This window comes from Nannobrachium achirus, assembly GCF_963921795.1.
Source record: "Nannobrachium achirus genome assembly, chromosome: 1".
NCBI classification, from domain to species: Eukaryota; Metazoa; Chordata; class Actinopteri; order Myctophiformes; family Myctophidae; genus Nannobrachium; species Nannobrachium achirus.
This window is the reverse complement of record NC_137810.1, coordinates 85,498,239-85,515,772: the sequence shown is the minus strand read 5'-3', so window position 1 is coordinate 85,515,772 and position 17,534 is coordinate 85,498,239.

Here is a 17,534-nt window from a genome sequence, read left to right as displayed (position 1 = left end):
ATGTCTTTTCTTTGGCGTTTTTTTCTTCTTTTTGTTTCTGAGGCCAGGTCTTTTTTTGGGCGATGTGACCGTCTCTGGTTCTCTGGGGTAGAACTCTTCCGGGAGAAAGTGGTCGCTGCAAACTGTCCAGTGTTTGGTTGTTTCATGTGGAATATTTAGATCCATTTTTAAAACAGTTAGCCAAAGTTTCCTCATTTCAGCGTCCAATGAAGGAATGCGATGAAAGCTCTTAGTTCGCAAAGTTGCCTTACTTCTTTTGTTGAAACAGCCGGGATATACACACTCCATCTTGCTAGAAAGTAAAAAATGCTGGTAAACACAAAACAAACCTACTCTTTCAAAAAATAATCAGATGTAACACCGTTGAAAAGGTAATCAGAGAGTGATGTCTCTGTTTACAAAGTCAGGTAGAGGTTGGAGGCGGAGCAGAGCAGCAGCAGAGCAGAACCTGTGGAAAGCTTGTGCTAGTGGGGGCACGGGAACGCGCCTCCTGTTGTCCCGCGAGAGGCGGGATTTCAAGCTGAACGAGAGAATAGCTTTTTGACAACAACAATGGCTGCGCACTGGAGAAGCTAATACTTGGATGAACTATATACAGTACGGGGAACTGATACGAAGCGAAAAAATGGACTTTGAAGCGTGAAAAATAACCGGATTAGACATTGAATGGAGCGGTCCATTATGGAGCCATGGTCGAGTAGAAGCTGCAATCGAAAATGGAGTATAATGCTTCTTTGGGGCTATGGGGTGTCTGGACATTCTCGAAAGCTTGGGAGAAGACATTTAAAAAGGTATGGGGGTCTATTTTACCCAGAAACTCTCCTTTAACATTCTACATTGTTACATTGTTTTGTGTCTTTATAAAGTTGCTTTGTAAACTCAAAGAACCCTCTTCATACTTGGGGAAGAAATATTGATAATGTTTGTTTGATTAAATAAAGGTTTCACAACTACTTGTTCTCTATGTGTGTGTGCTTTATCATTACATAATAATTGTATCAGGATATACACTAATTCAATACAATCACTGCTTCAATTTACAGCCTGCAAATAGTGTGCTTTAATTATTATTAGATGACGGAAGTAAGCGTTTAATTTTACAGTGCATAGTTGTGGTTGCTTACAGGGCAACCGGCATACAAGGGATGTGACTGTCAGCGAATATTTGGGTATCTGTTTAAACGGTTTGTAAATCACTATTCGTTTTGAAAATAGAATTTGGTTATTCTATTAAATATATTTTGAATTATTGAGATATTAACTTTATTAACCATTTACATTTTTGCACCCATATTACTGTCATGTAACACATGACAGTAATATGGCACATGCAGGCGAAATGTTGTTTTCTTGTACAATATGTGATAAAGTTTTTTTTTATCAAACAGGTAGTCTAATGACACATGAAGACTCATACAGAAAAGCCTTTAGTTTTTACAACGGCAACGTAATAGTAACACCTCTTCCCACCTCCTCACAGCTCTCCCCCAGTTAACTGCAGTCAGGTGTCATTTCAATGTGAAAGCCTCATAACACCTTGATGATGATGATGGGCCATCATCAGAGAAACATTTACATAGACACAAGTTCCAATGTCTTCATCAACACGCAGACTGTTTTGTCTTAGCAAAAGAAAGAAAACCCAGAGATGTTAATAGTCTATCTAAATAGATCAAATTAGTGTAAATAAAATGGTCAGTTTAGATGATAAAAATGTGAGTCTACTTTACTGGAATGAGAATACAATAAAGTGATGATTTCCATTTTCCCATTTTGTTTGTAAAAAGCTGATCTTCTAGTTCACAATGCACAACACTATTTTCATAGGATTTCAAATATCCTAAGTATAAAACAGGTTAACATAGTGATGCTACATGAACCACTTTATTTCCTCTACACCAAATGACCAAAACAGCTGATGTAAAAGCTAACAAAAGTGTTGATTTGCATCACATTCACTTTCAGTGAATGTTTGCCTATTATTATGACATAACCCTTGTTTCAGTTTTTAAAGTTATACCATGTAACTTTTTTTATAAAACAAATCTTAAAATTGTCCTAACTCTTAAATCGCTAAAGTTTTAGAACACCCACTCCGTTATTTTCAGCTTCTGAAGCCTTCTCTTTATATATTTTCTTCTAGCAGTGACAGGGGCGGGATTTCCCGGCAAAATTACGTCATCATACACTACCGGCCAATCACAGCGAGGGTTATACACTGCCGGCCAATCACAGCGCATCTTGAAGTGGGGTCGCTAGCTATCACAATAGGGCGGCCATATTTGTAGGCGCCCGTGTGTCTCTATATCTATAAACACTCCGTTTCTCCGGAATGCCTGAACGCACAGGAACCAGGGACCCCTCCAAAGATAGATCTCGGCGAGGTGGAGGCAGACGCGGGGGTGACGCGGGGGTGTGAGGCCCGGTCCGCGGCGAAAAACGGCCGAAAGACGCGGACGCTACTGACCACTAGTTGAGCAACTTACACAGTATAGCTTTAAATGTTTGTACCAAACACATGAAATGCACCAAACATGCACTCTTCGTCGCTGTAGGGTTGGTGCCTGCAGGTATACTCAACACCGTCCTCCTCCCATCGATGTATGCCACGGATGTGATGGACCAATGACTTCCACTGCCGCACACATAACTGGAAAACATATTTTTAAAGTTTAAAAATCAACCTAGAACTGTCTAAAAAAAATACATTTTAAAGCTGAATAAATAAATATTCAAAAAGACTTACCTCTGGATCACCACGACTCGTTTCGCAAGACCAATACAGGTGATTGTTGATGGCTTTAATCCAAGCCTGTAGTGGTCTGTTTCTGGCCTTGATTCCTTCAGACAATAAACGCTTCTTGACATCTGGGAAACAAATCATAGAAGAGAGAGAGAGGAGCACTCGTCAAACACAGTTGTTCCATCAAATACTTGTCTTGGGTGCACGGCGCATGGAACTTAGAAAGGAGATGCCAGCACTCACTTTAGAAAGTGAGTGTCTTAGATGAAATTAAACATTATAAAAAAATAGTGATCACTATTATAATATTTGAAGGACACATACTCTTTCCAACATGCCAGGCGTCAAATTCATGCTGGATCACCCCTTTGTATTTTTCACTCTGCATCAGTTTCCTGATTGAAGGTGATCTGTCAGTGGCTATGAGACCAACGTCTACACCCAGGTATCGCAGTTTCTCCAGGCCCCTTTCGTAACCAATCAACTCCATGGCTACAGAGCTGGGACTCTCCGAAACCTATGCCAAAAATGAAAAAGGGAATAAATATAGGAATACATTATGAGAACCGAATGAACGTTACATACAGTAAGTCTTTTATATAATGAATTTTCAAATAGTTACCTGCACCAACTCGAAGTGGACGACTTTCTTGGTGACATCATCTTGAAAAGAATACGTCGTGTATTTGGCACTGAAGCCTACAGATCAGAAAACAAAAATACAGAAAATAAGTTAGAATTAAATAGATCTATTGGAGATCATATCTTTTTTTATTATATCTACATAAGAAAACACACAGACACCAATTTAGACACCAACACACAGACACCAAATCTAGATTTCTAGAGGCCATAAAGCTTACCAGGACTGTCAGATCTGCCGTCACCACAGAGCTCGATCCTTTGGCCTTCAGCGGATCTCTGTTTCAGCATTTCAATATTCTCTTGATTGTGCTTTCCATATGCTGCGTGAATGACAGGGATCAGGTATGTTTTTTGAACGCTATAAAACAGGGTTTTCTTGGGAAGCTGTAGGTTCAGTAGTTGAGCCCATTCAAAAATGTCTGTGTACGTTGCCCCAGTGAAGAATATGGCTGCACTGCAAAGGATGTTATTATCTGCAGCACGTTTATCCATTTTAGGACTTGAATCCCACGTCACTGAGCAGCCACCAAGACATTCGGATTTCACAACCAGCCGGCTGCCAGTGCCTCCAGATAAATAGGGAGCAGTTTCCGTGATACACTTCCCACATTTTGAACAGAATTTGAATAATTCCATTAGTTGTGACTCGTCCACTATCCACCTCCTTGATGGATCCCATGGACCAGCCATCTCAGAGGACTCTTCTTCCAAAGATTCAGAAGTGGGTGTGTTGCTGTCTGGACTGTATGTTGAATCGGAATCTTCCTCTGATAGCACCAGAGGATCAATGTCCATCTCTGAGTAAGATTGGTTGAGCTCACTGATGTGCTCTTCAAAATCATCTTCTGTTTGTTTCTGTTGAAATTAAATCAGCACAATTTAAAACTAAATAATTAACAATAATTAAATAGCAAAAAGCTTCCTATCCTATCTATCATAGCAGTATATCTATTGGCCTAACACACAAATAGAGTATCTAGAGAGGATACATACAGTATATAAAATAAACAACTTTATACATAAACATTATCAGAATAACAGTAGTTCAAGGTTATTATTTGAAAATGTACCTCAAGAAATTGGAGAACTTTCACGAATGACCGTGATGGAGCTTGACGAGGTGGAAGTTGATGCTGATGTGGAGTGCTCAAATGGTAGTAGGTTGGTTTCTTCTTATAACGAACAACAGCATGTGAAATATCACCACCTTCAGCTCCCTAAGAATTCAGTATGACAAAGACACAATAATATATGCACATGTTAGTGTGCCCCCACTCAAACAAGCTACAGGTAGTTACTATCCCTTAAAAAAAAAATCTAAAGAGCTGATCTTTAATATCAACTAGACCAATAGTTATTGCACAAAAGCATTCAAAGAGCTATACTGATGGCCTCACCTCTGCTATGTCCCCTAACACACTTTCTGGTGAGGAGTCCATTGGAATGGCCAGCTGTGAAGTTTCACCTCCTCTGGTTGGTAACGACTTTGTTGGTGTGGAAAAAAGGGGCCCTTTGAAATCTTCTTCCTCCTCGTCACTCTCGCCATATTCACCATGTGAAATATCACCACCTTCATCTCCCTAAGAATTCAGTATGACAAAGACAAAATAAAATATTGTGATTTAATTAAAAAATAACATTTTACAGCAGCGTTTTGAAAATGCAGTATGTCAAGCCGTGAACAATAAAGGGGGGCACATGTTAGTGTGCCCCCACTCAAACAAGCTAGTTACTATCCCTTAAAAAAATAAATCTAAAGAGCTGATCTTTCATATCAACTAGACCAATAGTTATTGCACAAAAGCATTCAAAGAGCTATAATGATGGCCTCACCTCTGCCATGTCCCCTAACACACTTTCTGGTGAGGAGTCCATTGGAATGGCCAGCTGTGAAGTTTCACCTCCTCTGGTTGGTAACGACTTTGTTGGTGTGTAAACAAGGGGCCCTTGGAAATCTTCTTCCTCATCTAACCTCTCGCCATATTCACCTCCCTTTGGATTGACGTATACAAACTTCATTATCATTATATATATATATATATATATATATATATATATATATATATATATATATATATACACACACACACACACACACACACACACACACACACACACACACACACACACACACACACACACACACGTATCTAATGAAAACTTTTGTGACAAACACTAACTAAAAAAGGTTTAAATATGCACCTGTGTTGTATCCATAAGTGTCTTTTCAGTCAGTGTTCTTGGGGAGCATGAAGAGGTTGATGGCAATTCCTTGAGGAAAAAAGGGATGCACATTTAGAATCTTATAACTTATTAATAGATTTTTAGTAGTAGTCATGCAGATGTAATAGTTTAGGACTATTTAGTGAGTGTATCAAATTATAAATAAGGTTTGAGATCAAAACCAGGCTTTGTCGAAATTATTTTAAAATCCTTTTTTGTGTTGCATAAAGGACACATTCAAATGAATTTGTTGGTATTGTTTCACTTACTAGAAAATGTGCTAACGGGTACTCAATAGACAGAAACTCAGCAGCTTGCACAAATGTGTTGCACAAAGGACACATTCAAATGAATTTGTTGGTATTGTTTCACAATCTAGAAAAGGTGATAACGGGTACTCAATAGACAGAAACTCAGCACACAAAGACTTTTTATCCACTATTATCAACCTCTTATTATCAAGCCTCTTCATCCTAAAACATATCTAAATAACAATGAAACAGACCTATCTACTTTAGTCTCTCATTGTGCCAATACAACAACAAAAAGGTCGGAGACCAAAATAACAACAACAAAGATTTAGAAAGAATAGGAATACTAAATCCAGTCACTCCAGATCAATTTGTGTAGAGGTTATCCCATACAGTCCAGGTCGAGACACATAATAATGACCCTCCCTGCCCCTTCCTTGTATATACTGTACATACTGATTGTTTAGACTTACTGTTACCTGCCCCTTCCTTGTATATATTGTATATACTGTACTTACTGATTGTATAGACCTACTGTTTTCTGTTTCTTTCTTTTTTTCTTTACATATCTACTGCATAGTACTGTGTTCTATTTGTCTGTCATTCAATGTTATATGATATACTTTAATGGTTTCCTGTTGAAATAAGCTTAGTCTTTTCATGGATCTCCTTTTAGTAGACCTTGTACCAGTGAACTGTACCGTCATGAATCTGTACATTTTCCTATGCAAACTTCAGCTCAGCTCGTGCATTCACGCATCACGCAAAAATAAATCACTGACAAATCAGCCTTGTCGTTGAAAACAACGTACTCCTCAACAGAAACATGTTTGATAAACACAAACATTTGTATTGTATAGTACCATACAAAAAGCGGTTTACAGAATACAAAAAAAAAAAAAAAAAAAGTTAGTCGAAATTATTGGTTATATATATTTAAAAAAAAATGTAAAAGAACGCCCTGAATGCCATTATAAACATAGTCACGACTTTGAGAATAAATTAGACTAAACAGATTGATTAAATTACCTCATAAGGCTTTGGAACTGCGGTAGGCCTGATCCAGGAATGTCTTTTCTTTGGCGTTTTTTTCTTCTTTTTGTTTCTGAGGCCAGGTCTTTTTTTGGGCGATGTGACCGTCTCTGGTTCTCTGGGGTAGAACTCTTCCGGGAGAAAGTGGTCGCTGCAAACTGTCCAGTGTTTGGTTGTTTCATGTGGAATATTTAGATCCATTTTTAAAACAGTTAGCCAAAGTTTCCTCATTTCAGCGTCCAATGAAGGAATGCGATGAAAGCTCTTAGTTCGCAAAGTTGCCTTACTTCTTTTGTTGAAACAGCCGGGATATACACACTCCATCTTGCTAGAAAGTAAAAAATGCTGGTAAACACAAAACAAACCTACTCTTTCAAAAAATAATCAGATGTAACACCGTTGAAAAGGTAATCAGAGAGTGATGTCTCTGTTTACAAAGTCAGGTAGAGGTTGGAGGCGGAGCAGAGCAGCAGCAGAGCAGAACCTGTGGAAAGCTTGTGCTAGTGGGGGCACGGGAACGCGCCTCCTGTTGTCCCGCGAGAGGCGGGATTTCAAGCTGAACGAGAGAATAGCTTTTTGACAACAACAATGGCTGCGCACTGGAGAAGCTAATACTTGGATGAACTATATACAGTACGGGGAACTGATACGAAGCGAAAAAATGGACTTTGAAGCGTGAAAAATAACCGGATTAGACATTGAATGGAGCGGTCCATTATGGAGCCATGGTCGAGTAGAAGCTGCAATCGAAAATGGAGTATAATGCTTCTTTGGGGCTATGGGGTGTCTGGACATTCTCGAAAGCTTGGGAGAAGACATTTAAAAAGGTATGGGGGTCTATTTTACCCAGAAACTCTCCTTTAACATTCTACATTGTTACATTGTTTTGTGTCTTTATAAAGTTGCTTTGTAAACTCAAAGAACCCTCTTCATACTTGGGGAAGAAATATTGATAATGTTTGTTTGATTAAATAAAGGTTTCACAACTACTTGTTCTCTATGTGTGTGTGCTTTATCATTACATAATAATTGTATCAGGATATACACTAATTCAATACAATCACTGCTTCAATTTACAGCCTGCAAATAGTGTGCTTTAATTATTATTAGATGACGGAAGTAAGCGTTTAATTTTACAGTGCATAGTTGTGGTTGCTTACAGGGCAACCGGCATACAAGGGATGTGACTGTCAGCGAATATTTGGGTATCTGTTTAAACGGTTTGTAAATCACTATTCGTTTTGAAAATAGAATTTGGTTATTCTATTAAATATATTTTGAATTATTGAGATATTAACTTTATTAACCATTTACATTTTTGCACCCATATTACTGTCATGTAACACATGACAGTAATATGGCACATGCAGGCGAAATGTTGTTTTCTTGTACAATATGTGATAAAGTTTTTTTTTATCAAACAGGTAGTCTAATGACACATGAAGACTCATACAGAAAAGCCTTTAGTTTTTACAACGGCAACGTAATAGTAACACCTCTTCCCACCTCCTCACAGCTCTCCCCCAGTTAACTGCAGTCAGGTGTCATTTCAATGTGAAAGCCTCATAACACCTTGATGATGATGATGGGCCATCATCAGAGAAACATTTACATAGACACAAGTTCCAATGTCTTCATCAACACGCAGACTGTTTTGTCTTAGCAAAAGAAAGAAAACCCAGAGATGTTAATAGTCTATCTAAATAGATCAAATTAGTGTAAATAAAATGGTCAGTTTAGATGATAAAAATGTGAGTCTACTTTACTGGAATGAGAATACAATAAAGTGATGATTTCCATTTTCCCATTTTGTTTGTAAAAAGCTGATCTTCTAGTTCACAATGCACAACACTATTTTCATAGGATTTCAAATATCCTAAGTATAAAACAGGTTAACATAGTGATGCTACATGAACCACTTTATTTCCTCTACACCAAATGACCAAAACAGCTGATGTAAAAGCTAACAAAAGTGTTGATTTGCATCACATTCACTTTCAGTGAATGTTTGCCTATTATTATGACATAACCCTTGTTTCAGTTTTTAAAGTTATACCATGTAACTTTTTTTATAAAACAAATCTTAAAATTGTCCTAACTCTTAAATCGCTAAAGTTTTAGAACACCCACTCCGTTATTTTCAGCTTCTGAAGCCTTCTCTTTATATATTTTCTTCTAGCAGTGACAGGGGCGGGATTTCCCGGCAAAATTACGTCATCATACACTACCGGCCAATCACAGCGAGGGTTATACACTGCCGGCCAATCACAGCGCATCTTGAAGTGGGGTCGCTAGCTATCACAATAGGGCGGCCATATTTGTAGGCGCCCGTGTGTCTCTATATCTATAAACACTCCGTTTCTCCGGAATGCCTGAACGCACAGGAACCAGGGACCCCTCCAAAGATAGATCTCGGCGAGGTGGAGGCAGACGCGGGGGTGACGCGGGGGTGTGAGGCCCGGTCCGCGGCGAAAAACGGCCGAAAGACGCGGACGCTACTGACCACTAGTTGAGCAACTTACACAGTATAGCTTTAAATGTTTGTACCAAACACATGAAATGCACCAAACAGATATCAGTATGCATATTAAACCTATTTTAACAATGTGTAATTATATTCATATTAATAGAGCTCTAAGCCAGATAAAACATACAATACAAATAAAGGTTTTGTCCCAATTGTTTCAGTTTGTACTTTTTCTTTTTTTTACCCTTTTTTTTTTACCAAACACGAATTGAACCAGACAGATACCAGTAGGCCTATATCAATTAAATCTATATTAAAATGTAGAGCTCTAAGCTAAACAAAATAAATAAAATAAAGATATTGTCCCAATTCTCAAGAATATAGGCCTATGTGCAACACTGCTAAACATGACAGCAATCAAATGTCAAATTATTAAGTCACATTAACACGTGTGTTTTGTACTGTATGGGGGAGTTCAGATGTGTTGGGACTTGAAGGGTTAACTATTGGCCAGTTTCTGTCTATTGTTGCCCCACCCACCCATTCTCTGATTGGACCATCAGACTCTCTGTGAGTATTTAGCAGGGCTCTGTTCATGTCTGGTGACACTTTAGTCTCTGCAAGTTGTTAAGGACTGAACTTGCTTTCTTGGTTGGTGTATTTGTCAGAGAGTACGAGGACGAGGCTTTCAGCTTGAAGCAAGAAATCAACCACAAAAGCAGACTTCTGGACATGGTTTTAAAACCATACATCAAATTATACAGAGCAGGTTGGTACAATAACTACAACACACTTGTTTTCGTGTAAGTAAGTGTTCAATGTGTGAGACTGTTGTGGATTTAATATCCATGATGGAGTTTTGGTCTGGGCACAACAACCTTTCAATAGTTTTCTGTTTTCTGTTTACAAGTGTACAAGTGTAAATGTTAACACATCTGTTGCCATGGCTTATTTCTGTCTGTACTGTGCTCTTGCCATGTTTTTGACCAACTTCGAAGACAGCCTCCGCATTCAGTTTTATCGTGACAAAATCACACAACACATCGAATGAAAGAAGAGATTCTCTAGTTTCACCCGGTCCAAGAACCATGTTTCTATGATGTTCGCTTCTGTATTTATCGGCCAGACAAAAAAAAAAAAGCGGCCAAAAATGACCCCTTTTTAGACCTTGTTTTGAGAAAAACAGCTTTTAGTGAATGATACTGTATCAGGCTGAAAACTCACTTGATCTTTTTAGCTTTGATTTCAATGACTTCAATATTGTATTTACAGTATTTTTCCTTCAAAGAAATACAAAAGAATAAGACAAATAAGTGTTTTTTATTTTGTTTCTTTACCGTTTTCAATCAAGTGTATTCTTGCTAGTTCAGTGTTTCTCTGGCTTGTTCACATTGTTTCTCACATTGTGTGTGTGCGCGCGTGCATGCGTGCGCCTGTACGTGTGCACGTTCACAGTTCAGAGTCTGCATGCGTGCTCGTGTGCGTGTGCATGTGCATGTTCACAGTTCAGAGGCTGCGTGCGTGCACGTGTGAGTTGAGATGAGGCCGGTCAGAAACAGCAGGCCAAGGTCTCCAAAGGGAAGTTAGTAGGCTCCTCTGCACGAACCACTACCTATAAATATAGAAAAATAAAATCCATTTACAATACAATACAATGTGTCACGCACGCACGCACGCGCACGCACGCACACACACACACACACACACACACACACACACACACACTCTCTCTCTCTCACTCACACACACACACACACACACACTCACACTCACACTCTCTCTCTCTCACTCACTCACACACTCACATACACATACACACACACACACACACACACACACACACACACACACACACACACACACACACACACACACACACACACACACACATTTCTCTCTAACCCTCTCTCTCACACACACAAGTCAATTCAATGGAGCTTTATTGGCATGAGAAAACATACGTTTACATTGCCAAAGCAAGTATCACAAATACAATAAAAAACAGTTGAAAATGGGGAACATACAGTTATACACACACACACTAGCCTACATTTCCTTGCTATCCCTCCATCTCCTCCCTCCCTCTCTTTCTTTCTTTCTCTCTTTCTCTCTCTCACACACACACACACACACACACACACACACACACTAAACACATTTATTTATCCCTCCAGCCCTCTCTCTCTCTCCCCCTCCCAGATGGGAGGAAAAAAATAGATTAGATTTATAGATTATAAAAAATAAATTGATTCATCTGACGATTATATAGGCTATATATATATAAAATACAAACTCACTGTAAAGTTGTGGTCTGGGTCTCTGGGAGTGGGATGTGTGCCTTCGATCTCGCTGTGGTTTCCACTCTTCACCGAGTCAGTCAGGGGACTACACAACGCCTCCCCATGCGATGCGTTGTGTGCTTGAGTGTGTTGTTGTTGTTGTGATGATGATGATGATGATGAGGAAGAATATGTTGTTTGTCACCGCGACCGACTAATTCTTGTGGGGGTCCGCTCACTATCCCGACGGGCCGCTGTTCCGGCTAGCGTGGGCAGGTTTTTAGTTACTGAGGTAAGGTTACTGAGGTGATGATGAACCACAATCGTTTGGAGTGGACCAGGAGGAACCAGGACATCACGGCGTGCGGACAATCGGTCCGGCCGACGGCTAAGCAGCGTGAGGACCGGGACATCGCGGTGCGTGATCGGGACATCGTGGTACGTTGACCAGGACGACTTGACGGCGACCCGCGAAGGAGCCGTATCACGGCGTTTGGAACCGAACCGGCCCGGCTCCGCGTCACCGTTTGGAAGAGCCTGCCCGCTTGGAGTTGATCGGCGTCTAGAGAACCGAACCGGCCCGGCACCGCGACGCCGCTTGGAGAAGCCTGCCCGCTTGGAGTTGATCGGCGTCTAGAGAACCGAACCGGCCCGGCACCGCGACGCCGCTTGGAGAAGCCTGCCCGTTTGGAGTTGATCGGGGACGGGGAGAACCGGCCCGGCGACGCGGCGGCGGCACCGCAGCCAGCACGTTTGAGCCACTTACCCAGCGAACCATCACCGTTTGCCGTTTGGAGCAGTCTGCACCGTTGGAGTTGATTGAGCAGCGCTCAAACGGTGATCATGATAATGATGATGATGAGTAAAATGGATAGTCCCGCTGCTGTTGTAGCGCAGCGTCGCCATCTTTGATGGTGAAGTAGAAATTACAGCGACCCACTCGTTTGTTTGATGTGATGATGATGATGATGAAGCTGCAGAATAATGTAACGATGGGCAGGCAGACTAGAGTTGTTGGTGGGTGATGATGATCACAAGTTTGTGTGTCACAAACACACACCCTGGCTTGGTGGCTTCAGTAGGCTACATTGGTTTCACTTCAGCAGGGGGTACACTAATCTGACAATGGCGCCATCGTGTGGAATAAAGGTGAAATTGACTAGCCTGGACCTTTTATATATACTCTATGGCCTGGACGCACTGGAAAGGCATTTCGTCATAGCAAGTTATTATGAATTTCATATTTGAGCCATTTGAGCCATGGTTTAGCAATATTGTGCTTCATGGGAAGCATTTGTCTTTGTTTTTGGTCACATTACTTTTTTATCACAGAAGCACCAAACTGTGTCACAAGATGGATGAGAGTCTAATTAACCTAATTAAGTAATTAAGGCCAAACTCGGGAAACTCGGGGTTGGCACAGCGGTCTATTTGAAATCAAACTCGGGAAACTCGGGGTTGGCACCATATGTGTTAAAATACATTGTTACTCCAACTTTTTTGGAGGGAATTTGTTGCCATTTCTTTCTTCAAATGGGTACTCTAAAAACACACAAGACACAACACACCACCTTTAGTTTTCTTTGGAGCCTAGTTGGTGAAAAGTTAAACTTAAACTTAAATGGGTGACTACCCAGGGGAAAGCATTTGGTTTAAGTTAGTTCACATAGACATAAATGATCATTCAGTCTAAGCCAGAATGACAAAGAAAAGGCCACTCGTTTCTTGTGATGGCTTTGCATGCTCCAGAACAGAACATCAGTGTCTGTCCACATTTATCAGAATAAGCCATATTAGTCAGATTCTCCATTGGCTCCCATGTAAAATGATCCTGTCTCCATCTCCATTTGAATACAATGCTATACTTCTTTACAAAACATGCAATATTTTCTGTACTGACATTTATTGTGGCATGCACGCTGTGCATGATGGACACACGACAACCATTTTTTTTAAGTTTATATTCTTATTACACCAATGTCTTTATAATTCAAGTCCTTATTATTAAAGTTTCCATGTTATTCCTTCATTCCAGATCAGTGTGTGGAGTCCAGTCTGCAGGTGAAGATCAGTTCTCCAGCCAGGACTGTTTCTATTAAACAGGAACCTGAAGACCACCTTAAACAGGAACCTGAAGACCACCTTAAACAGGAACATGAAGACCACCTGGATCTCAGTAAGTTTCAAGCACGCTGTCTTTGTATTGTATTGGTGAAAGTGGGCCGGTACTGAGGGTGCTCACTAACCTGATGTTACTTGTTATGCCAAATGATTCCTCCCCACACACATTTGTGTGTTGTAGCCTACTGATTCACCTGTCAGTGAGGAGCCTCCACCGGGAGGAAGTAGAGACTCCGTCCAGTCCTCTCCGCCCCAACAGTCTCTACTGTCTCACATTCTCCAATAGAACACAGGTTATCTATCCAAACATGCCCTTCCACCGTAATTTATACATGAGAATATTAATGAGTAAAGAGTAATCCGTTGATACTTTTTGTTGATACTGAGGTTCTGTTTGGGGGGCACAGCATTCAAATGCTATGGAGTCTCATGAGTCATTATTGCGACCGAAGGTCGCATATACTCTGAAGAACCGTGTCACTTGAGTGTCCTTCCTTCCTTCCTTCCTTCCGTATCCTTGTGACCGTCCTTCCGTATCCTCTGTGATGTCAGTGTGATGTCAGCGAGTTGTGACATCACTTCCAGTACAGGCCGGCTACACGAAATGTGGATAACACTATATATGGAGATAGTCCAGTCCATCATGTCATATGGGACTAACGTCATAGAAAGTAGCCATTGTTAGGCCGGAGTCATTGGCTGTCTAAACATGGAGATGTGGATACACTATATATGGAGATAGTCTAGTCCAATATGTCATATGGGACTACCGTCATAGACAGTAGCCATTGTTAATCCGGAGTCAATGGCTGACTGTCTGTACAGGAGGTGATGTCACATGACATACTTTTTATGCCCATATATGAGTCCTAACATGGAGATGTGGATAACACTATATATGGAGATAGTCTAGTCCAATATGTCATATGGAACTACCGTCATAGACAGTAGCTATTGTTAGGTCGGAGTCAATGGCTGTCTGTCTGACTGTCTGTACAGGAAGTGATGTCACATGACATACTTTTTATGCCCATGTATGAGTCCTTCTGTACCACATCTCCATGTTTAGGCAAACTCCACACAGAAAGGCCCTATCGCCAACCCAACCTAGGGTGTGAGCGATAGGGCCTTTCTGTGTGGAGTTTGCATGTTCTCCCCGTGTCTCCTAGGGTTGATACCCTCACAAAAACATGAACAAACTCCCCCCAGAATGACAACTAGAATCGTCAGAGAAACGCTGTGGTTGGCCAGATGGTCAAGAATTGGCGCGAACTCGCCCTTCAGGGCGAGGTCATTTGGACCTATACATGGAGAAATGGAGCAAACCTGTTTGGCCTAAACATGGAGATGTGGTACAGAATGACTCATATATGGGCATAAAAAGTATGTCATGTGACATCACTTCCTGTACAGACAGTCAGACAGACAACCATTGACTCCGGCCTAACAATGGCTACTGTCTATGACGGTAGTCCCCTATGACATGATGGACTGGACTATCTTCATATATAGTGTTCTCCACATCTCCATGTTTAGGCCCTATCGCTCACACCCTAGGTGGGGTTGGCGATAGGGATTTCCTGTGTGGAATTTGCATGTTCTCCCCATGTCTCCTAGGGTTGATACCCTCACAAAAACATGAACAAACTCCCCCCAGAATGATAACAACTAGAATCGTCAGAGAAATGCTGTGGTTGGCCAGATAGTCAAGAATTGGCGTGACCTCGCCCTTTAGGGCGAGGTCGCATGTCACCCTGAGGTCGCATTCCACCCTCAGGTGTCTTACTAGTATATATGTTTTTTTTCTTAGACTTCCTGCACGTCCCTGAGTGTAAAGAGGTTTCCCCTGAGGAGGAACAACAACCTTCACAGATTAAAGAAGAACAGGAGGAAGAGGCTGGTGGGTCAACATTGACATTACTAGCAGTGAAAAGTGAAGATGATGATGAAAACAGAGAGACAGCGCCTGTAGCCAGCACCTCAACTGAACACATGAAAACACAAGCTGATGTAGAGGACTGTGAAACATCACAACCACCTAGTGATGACCATCTTCTCTCTTCACACCGTTCTGAATCAGAAACTGAAGACAGTGAGGAGTGGGAGGAGACCAGAGGAGATCAGTCAGCTTTAAACACACTGAAATCACACAAGACACAACATGTAGGAGGACAGTGCAAGCTGTCCCAGGACCTGAAATCATCAAACCAAACTCAATCCATTAGGAGTCACACAGGGAAGAACAGTTTTAGTTGTACAGTGTGTGGAAAAATGTTTAATCGTAAGGATCATCTGAAGAGTCACACAATGATCCATACAGGGGAAAAGCCCTTTTCTTGTACCATTTGTGGTAAACAATGTAGTCACAAGGGTGCTCTAAAAACACACATGAGGACACATACAGGAGAAAGGCCCTTTTCTTGTACTGTTTGTGGTAAACAATGTAGTTACAAGGGTGATCTAAAAACACACATGAGGACGCATACAGGAGAAAGGCCCTTTTTGTGTACCGTATGTGGTAAAGGTTGTCTTAACACAGGTAATCTAAAAACACACATGAGGACGCATACAGGCGAAAAGCCTTTTTCTTGTACAGTATGTGATAAAGGCTTTAATCAAACAGGTAGTCTAAAAAGACACATGAAGACTCATACAGAAAAGCCTTTAGTTAGTTCACACAGACACACAAATGATCATTCAGTCTAAACCAGGACGACAATGAAAAGAACACTAAAGCAGAGGAATCATATAATCTGACAATATCAACATGACCAAATAAAATAAACATTAATAGTTTCTTGTGATGGATTTTGCTTAATCCCTAACCCTAACCCTAGCAGCCACCCTTAACGGTAACCGGTAAAGTCGCCGGAAAGACATTCGCAGATATCTAAATTCTTGTATTTGATTTACTGAGAATAAGGTTAGATGATGACATCAGGGATCTCCGGCCATAAAAGGGAATCTGTTAGAGTGGTTCCCATGACATCACATACAATATACTGTATGCCCATACATGGAGATCCCTATCTGAACCAGCCACACAAATATGGGCCATGACTTGTCAATCTGGCCAGTGCTTTATATTGATGACATCAGGGATCTTCATATATGGGCATAAATGGATTCTGGGGAATATAGACTGTAAACATGTGTAGACACATGGCTTCACGTCTACATGCAGACATGCTGTGACATTTCTCATGGTAAACTGCGACATTCGGTCACAAATAATAGTTTCTTGTGATCGATTTTGCTTTGCTTGCTCCAGAACAGTAGAACAGTGTCTGTCCACATTTGTCAGCATTTAGCAAGTCTATTCAATAATATTCATGCAATAATTATTATGTTCGTTGATATGCATGTAACAATGGTGTAGCTGTTCACTGTGTATTGACATAATGTGTTGTTTGGATTGTTAGATTATCAGAGTAGATAATCAGAGTCAGTTGAAATAATCACTTAGTTTTGATTGATCGAATACTTTATAACTTTATTAACAGTTTGCAAAGACGCGTACAGGGAAGTACAGTACAATACACATACACGGTCAGCTAAAAAAAAGTATATCAAGAAAACCTTTCCATGTCCATTGGAGGTCCTAGAATTACATTCTACAGTGTTTTGTGTCTGTATAAAGTTGCTTTGTAAACTCAAAGCACTAGGGGTGTAACGATATAGTAACTGTATCAAAATATCGTTTTTAACTTAAAAGATTGAAGTATATCGAAATGAAAACAGCAAAAATGTAATCGCTTCGTTTTATTTTGTAT